Genomic DNA, 7,133 nt, shown 5'->3' with positions numbered 1-7,133 from the left:
GTTTATCTCTGCAGTGGAATTCGCTTAAAGTTAATAAATATCGAGTGAGATTTTCGGGGAACAAGAGGGGGAAAAATCAATTAGCAGCACACAAAATGGGATTTACGTTTATTTCAACAGCTTGCGGCATTTGAATTTTTTTTATTAAGGCACCAGTGTTTAAGCTATAAATATTGCTTATAAAACCAAATATCTTGAAGCTAAATTCATACACACATAACATCTTTTCAGGCAAAATATAAGACGTGCTGAGGCTGTAGGCTTCTGGCTTTAAGAAAATCAATTGTCACAAAAATATAAAGTTCAATTACACTGGACAGAAAAATGGTCTCTTATAAGAGTTTCAGGCTCATAGTCATGGGATATTTTTTTTTAAGTATATAACTTTTAATAAACAGTTATGATATGACATGATAAAAACATGACGTGTACATTTGTAGAGAAGTATCTAAGATATTAATTGACATCCATGAAGCCTGAGCAGAGCCTCCAGAAGTTTAGATATTAAATCAAAAATTTAAATGTCTATATTTAAAAAATGTAAGTAACCATTACGTCAATAAAGAAAAAATATTTTAAAAACTTAAATTTTATTTAGATATTTTGAGTTCTTAAATATAAATGCAATCGAATTGCACAAAGTTTTTTTTATGCTATTTTCATACGTCTTTTATAAAAACGTGGATCTTTGTTTCGCAATCCGAACTTTGGCCGCTTTCTCCTTATGAAACCGGATAGTTGTGAGCTTTCTTTTGCTTGCGGCGAAAGTGGCCCTTAACTATTGGGAAGCCCCTCGGCTTTAAAACATAAGGACAATTAACAAAGCGTTTGTTCATTTGTCACGCTCCGTAAATCCTCAAAGGCTGCTCCTGTCACCTGCAAATTTGGCTCCCAGCGAATCGTCCGGCTCTGCGGTGCCCACTGCCCGAGATTGCATCGCCGTCGCCTGGATGGGACAATTAACTTAACTATTCCACAATGGGCCAGCATGATGGGGCCACCCACTAGCCTCTGGCCCCCCACCCCAGCCCATTGTGCAATTTTCAATTTTCCGCCAGCACTTTTCTTTGCCCGCCATGCATGCAAGGGAAGCATAAAAAATAATTGGATTCAACTAAATTCGCAGCCCGCCACCGTTAGGCGATAGATCCCCACCTCCGTTCGGAGGCCAATGGACCCGCAGATGGAAAATGGCTGGAAAACGGGTGGAAAATGAAGAGCTAGACATCCATTAAATCTCAATTAGGCCGGCCTGAAAAGGGGCAAACGCTGATGTCATTATAATGAATTGGTAGCCGAATTTGGCTTTGAACCTTTCCCTCAAATAATTTCAACTTATGGAGTTTCCGCCTGACTGGCTGGCAGGACGTGGGCGAAGATTGTGGGCGGGGCTGGAACCGGAGACGGTTTCTGGGAGCCCGGAGCCGGGAGCCATAACCAGAACCAAAAACCAGAACCAAAGCCAAGACGTGGGCGCAAGTTTTTCTAAAATAACACAGTCAGCAGAGAACAACGGATCCCCCTGGAAAACCCCCACCCAGCCAGGCGAAAAGTTTCCCTTTGTGTGTAACTTTTGCATTTGTTTTGTGTGTTTTAATAGAGGCAAACTTGATGGCGGCACTGCCAATTTATTGTGCTTTTCCCTCTTCTCCCACCTCCGCGCCCCTATAGGTGAGATTTTCCTTTTTTTGGGTGGGGCGTGGGGAGTGTGTATTCTGGATAAACCTTTTATTTGGGCCATTCGACTAGGCCTCATAAATATCAATTTTATTGCTCCTAATTTCGACAGAAAGGTGCCCTGTTAACGTCCGTCAAATTGCCCCACATTATTCATTGTTCGATCCCCCTAATGCACTGCCCTTTCAGCATATGTGCAGGGCTGGTGTGCGGATCTATCTGGCCGGAAAGTGCCCAATTACGTAACTTGTTTTCATTGGATTTCATGTTTGCCTCCGAAAACAACTCCATAAATAACAGAGATTTCCAAAAAAGGAATAGAAAGGAAAACTTCGCTGCATTTCGCCCAGGGAGATAGGGAAATGTGTCAGTGATGCTCTACTTAAACTTTCTTTCTTTCTGGCGACCTTGCAAAGTGTCATCCTGAGTGCCAAACTAATGCACTCGCTTACGGCTAAGAATCAACAAGGACCAAAATAAATCTTAAAGCTTAGGACCCAAAACTTAATGAATTCCTGAATCCCATTTGGCAACGAAAACATTTTATCTTCGAAAAAGCAGGAGGTCTGCAAACTGACTTAATTGTACTACATAATAGATGTTTTTTTCCTCAGACATATTCGCAACTTCTTCGCGAGCTATTACTTTTACATTAAAGAGTTAGAATTTCCGAAAGCAAACTTAAAAATGTTATAGTTATGATTCAGGAAGGAATTTTGTGTAGATGCCAAAAAAAAAAAAACTAAATCTGAGAGCTCATGAATTTTAGATTTTTATTGCATAAAATAAACTTTATTCTTGCACAAAATATGCACTGAGTGCTTCCGCGGACCGAATTAATTTGAATAATCAAAGTGCTTCTTGAAGTGGTCCAAACTTTCCCTAATGCAATCTTTCAAATCTCGATTTGTACATACAGTTAAGGGCTTACAAAATGTTTAAAGCCTTAATAATAGTTTCGATTTCTGAGCACTTATATGATTTTTACAAAACTAGATAACTAATCATCCGCTTAAATAAAATATTAGCCAAATTATTCAGCAAAAATGAATAAAAAGAACAGTTCAACTGATTAGGACAGTCCAATTTATTTCCCCACATCTGATTGCTGAATTAATTAGAATAATCAGGAGGTCCTTCGTCAGCAAAGTTATTCCTGGCACCATCTCCCATTTCCTGACAGTTTCGAGTTGCCGTGGAAAACCGCCTACCTCACCACCGGGTAAGTGCCCCAGAAATGTGTTTAGCCAAAATAAGAAATAAGAAGTGGAATAACCAGGCGGCTGTGAGGCTCTTTGAGCACATCCGTCAAGGCACGGGCACAGTGAGAAAATGTTGCATGCCACTTGGCCATTTAATGGTGCTCAATTCAAACACAACACACAAATTCGAGCGGAGCACACAAAAGGCACGGCCAGCTATACGTGAGAAATCAAAAATGTGGAACATTTACAAGGCAACTGGGTCCGGGGACTGGGTACTGGGGAACTGGGAACTGGGAACTCGACCTGGATATGGGACTGCCATGGTTAGCAGCATGGCGGGATTATCGAGCACGTACGAAAAATCGAATCGCAAGGAAGGGAAACGAATCGAGCAACTTCGAATTTAGATTGAAGTGTGTGCGCCGAGGAGGACAGGCAAAAAAGGGAAAAGCCGGGGACTGGGGGAAAAAAATGGCGCGCAAGGAGGCCAGAGCTTCACCTTGTTAGCGGCTTGTTTGCTTTTCAATTTCAAAGCTGAAGCCGAAAACGGCAATAAATCCATCCACACAAGTGCCCGAAAGGGGGCCCGGGGTGTGAAGTGTCCTTGACTGGAGGAGCTGTGCAGAGAGGCTGCATGAATTAAGAGGGAGCACCGTAGTACGAGAATGCAGGCTGCATTCCATACTTTCATTCTGCAGACCCGCAAAAACTCCGGCATCCTGCAGCTGGTGCAACATTAAAGGGGTCCCCTGGCCCACTGGCCCCAAAAATCGATGGCCGCCCAAAGTAAACGGACTGCGAGGGGCACCCCGCCCCCACGGCGTGTTTATTGGCCTGCAGCGGTGTTAACTTTGCCACGTTCCCCGAAGATTTGGGCCGGTTTGCCGGGGAGCTCGGTGGCTTCTGGCTAGATGTGGCAGACAAACTATTGTCAGTGCAAATAAATCAACAGCGTTTTTGCGCCCCAATTTATACCGACATCTGCTTGAAACTAATATATCACAGCCCAAAAAAGTGCGCTATGCTTTTTCAGCCAAAGAATTTTGTGTTTATCCGGGGGAAACAAATAAATACAGTTGTCGCATTTTTTCTCACATTTTTGGGTATTATTCGAATGCATATTTGTGCGTTAATTGTGCCGCTTACTGAGGGTAATCAACTTGTTGTTTTTTCAAGCATTTTGAGAACAATTACAAAGTGACTGAAACTGCGAGAAGTGACAATTAAATAAATTAAATTTATAAAAAATGTCAATTTGTATGAGTGAAGGGAATTCTAGCTATGCATGAAACTGAAAAACAATCCTTTTTTGTTAGGCAAAACAACTTGTTTTTAACAGCAACGTTTTATGGTCCCTTGGCAGCCTATTTTTAAACGTTTTCCAAGTTCAGCCTCTGCTTCTAGTTTAAGTATCTTAAGAATAATAACATTCTACGGAACACTTTCACTTATCGCATTATTTAGCATATCTATCTTGATTGTTTCCCACTGTACCTGACACTTTGCCATCGAAACCACTACCTCAACGAGCCATTTGGTCCTTATTGATCGACCGATTTGGTATTCATCGGTTCGTAAAAGAGCGCTGTTTACACTCTCCCGCAGCAAAGTCAATTTACACTCTCTACATTCTATGACCCGAGCTGGATAAATTTAAAGGTAATAATTTCGTTGATTCGGGAACAAAGAGGAGGCTCATTTGCATACTCTTCATGGCAAATGACGGCAAAAGCGAGCTTCGTGTACGTGGAGCTCATCAATTTGGGAAGCGGATCGCTGCAGATATCTGTGAGATATATACGTTTTACTTGAGAATACTTTGGCGCATTCGGGTTGATGCGCGCGATAAATATTGCAGGTGCAATTTGTATGCCGGGCCACGTGACTGGACCAGGACGACCGGAGCGACTGGATGAACTGGACGGACTGGGCAGACGAAATAATGCGATGCAAATTTCATGTAATCATATGCAAAGTCGCCGGGCGACAGAAGGCCGGAGTGCGGAGCTGAAGAACTCTGCGTTCTCGGCAGCCGTGTCAAGGGTTTATTACGAGGTCACTGGGATGTGAAGTGCGCCCCGGCCAGAAGCGGGCGAAGACGATGGTGGAGCAGGAGCAGGAGCCGGGCTGGACTGGACTGGGACGGAATGCTGATGGAGCCGGAGTTGGCACGTAATTTGCATGCCAGATACTGTAATGTATTTATGCGAGCATAAATATTCATCCGCCCAGTCAGCCAGAGTAATCAAATTAGAGCAAAAACCGCAGGCGGTGACGAGGGGCGCTCCACACAACTGCATAATCTGGGTGACAGCCCCGGCCAGATCTTGGCTCAGCACGGACTCCCCGAAAATTACCAACTGCATCTCATTAAAACGCAATTCCCCAGCCCCATCACCCAAGATGTCACAAGTGGGTCAGGGCCACACTTGTCACCTCCAAGACACTTGCTCCTCCGCGGGGTCAGGGGTTAGCTTGCCGGGGGCGCATCTTCACGGCGTCTTCACCCCGCTGGCTATGAACATTTCATGCACATTAGGCCACCTAATGAATCGCAATCAGCCGAATTTGTGCTTTCAATTAGCGGCCCCGCAATGGGAGCGCTAAATCTGGATTAAATAAATGGCGTCAACGCAATTAGGTCGCTGACTGCAGTTAATTGACGTTCAGCTGAGCAAACACCGCACCGCCAGGCACCGAGCACCGAGCGCCGAGCACCCACTGCAGCAGCAACAGCCATTGCAATTGCAGCTGCAACACCCGGAAAACAACAAACGCCAGGCGCACGAACTGCGAACCACAAGAGCAGAAAGCCGCAACACAAATCTTTAATGCCGATTCCACCGCAGCTTGCAGCTGCACAGTCGTTGGGGAGCTATTGGGAATGGGAACTCCAAACACCAATTACGAAATATAGTTATGGTGGTTAAAGCACTGAAGGATACTGAGGTTTTTAGTTGGAAAGTTGACGAGAGTCAGGAGTATAAAAAAACACTTTCGAATAATATCCATGGGCACAAAGGTATCTAATAAAAATATGTTCAGGGTATTAACAAAAGTCATTACTGTATCATGGGAATAAAATGTTCAATTGTAAAAAATCTGTAGAATTGTAGGTTAAGTATTTTTCCCCATCTACGTCCCCAGAAACATTCTCGACTATTAGATACCAGTTAATCAGCTGCAATAGAGACGTGAGTAGCAAAGCAACATTGTAAAGCGCCACCTACGAACTATTTCAATATATGGTAATGCGGGCGGCAGACAAATTTAAGCGTTTAGAGTGGGCGTGGCAAACTTTTTTAAGTCAATCGTCAGGTTTTGATGAGTTTTTTTTCTAGCATAAAAACTGTAGGCGCTAGAATGGGCGTGGCACCCTGCTGCATTAAGCTCAGGAATCTCCTGTTACTTCCGACGAATCTATTACACCCTTTTAATCTACAAGTAACGGGTATAATTATGTTAGGAAGCCATAATATATTTATTTTAGTTTAATAGGAAATAAAAAAATATTTTTTTTAAAGAAAATTACCCTTTTAGGTAACATAATAAAAATATATTGCAAAACTCTAACCACTGTGCAGTCAAGCGCAACTAAAACCGAAACAGTACCTAATTAACTCATAACCGAAACGGATTCTAGTGCTTTGCCAATGCTTGCTGTGCACCAATTATATTTCGTTTTCAGCGACCAGCCCACCATAAAAGAGGGTGATAATATAATTGTTGGCACTTGAACTTCCACCGCATTTTCCCACGTTTCGGCGCCACTGTGCGCAGTTGGCTTCCAATCGAAGGGGAGCGAATGAGAGGTGTACAGCAATTGGGCGACGACCGCAAAACTGTATTGAAATTTGCGGTCAATGCAAAACAAATCTCAACTCCATTGCTTGGCTGGGCAAACACTCGTTTGGCGAGGGGGTGCTGGAAATTGGGGGGTGGAAATGGCAGTGGAAAGTGGCAGGGGAAAGGGAGAGCACTTCTCGGTGAAAGGCAATTGTGTTTTCAATTGATTTGCTTGGAATTGCATTTGGCATTGCATTGGCAAATAGGTCGCTTTGCTCCCCGAGGAGCGGGCCGTCAGGGGGAGGCGGCAGCGGGGAAGCCGAAGGACCTCGTCGGCATCCTTGTTAATCAAAGAGTGGCTCAAGTCCCGGCCCAGCACCCGAGGTAAGTGAAAGGCACTTAACAAATGCTGCAGGACCGGAGCGGGCAGGGAGGGGAACGGACCGGAGCATGCCTAATTTATGG

This window comes from Drosophila biarmipes, chromosome 2R (assembly GCF_025231255.1).
Source record: "Drosophila biarmipes strain raj3 chromosome 2R, RU_DBia_V1.1, whole genome shotgun sequence".
Lineage (NCBI taxonomy): Eukaryota > Metazoa > Arthropoda > Insecta > Diptera > Drosophilidae > Drosophila > Drosophila biarmipes.
This window is presented reverse-complemented; position numbering follows the sequence as displayed.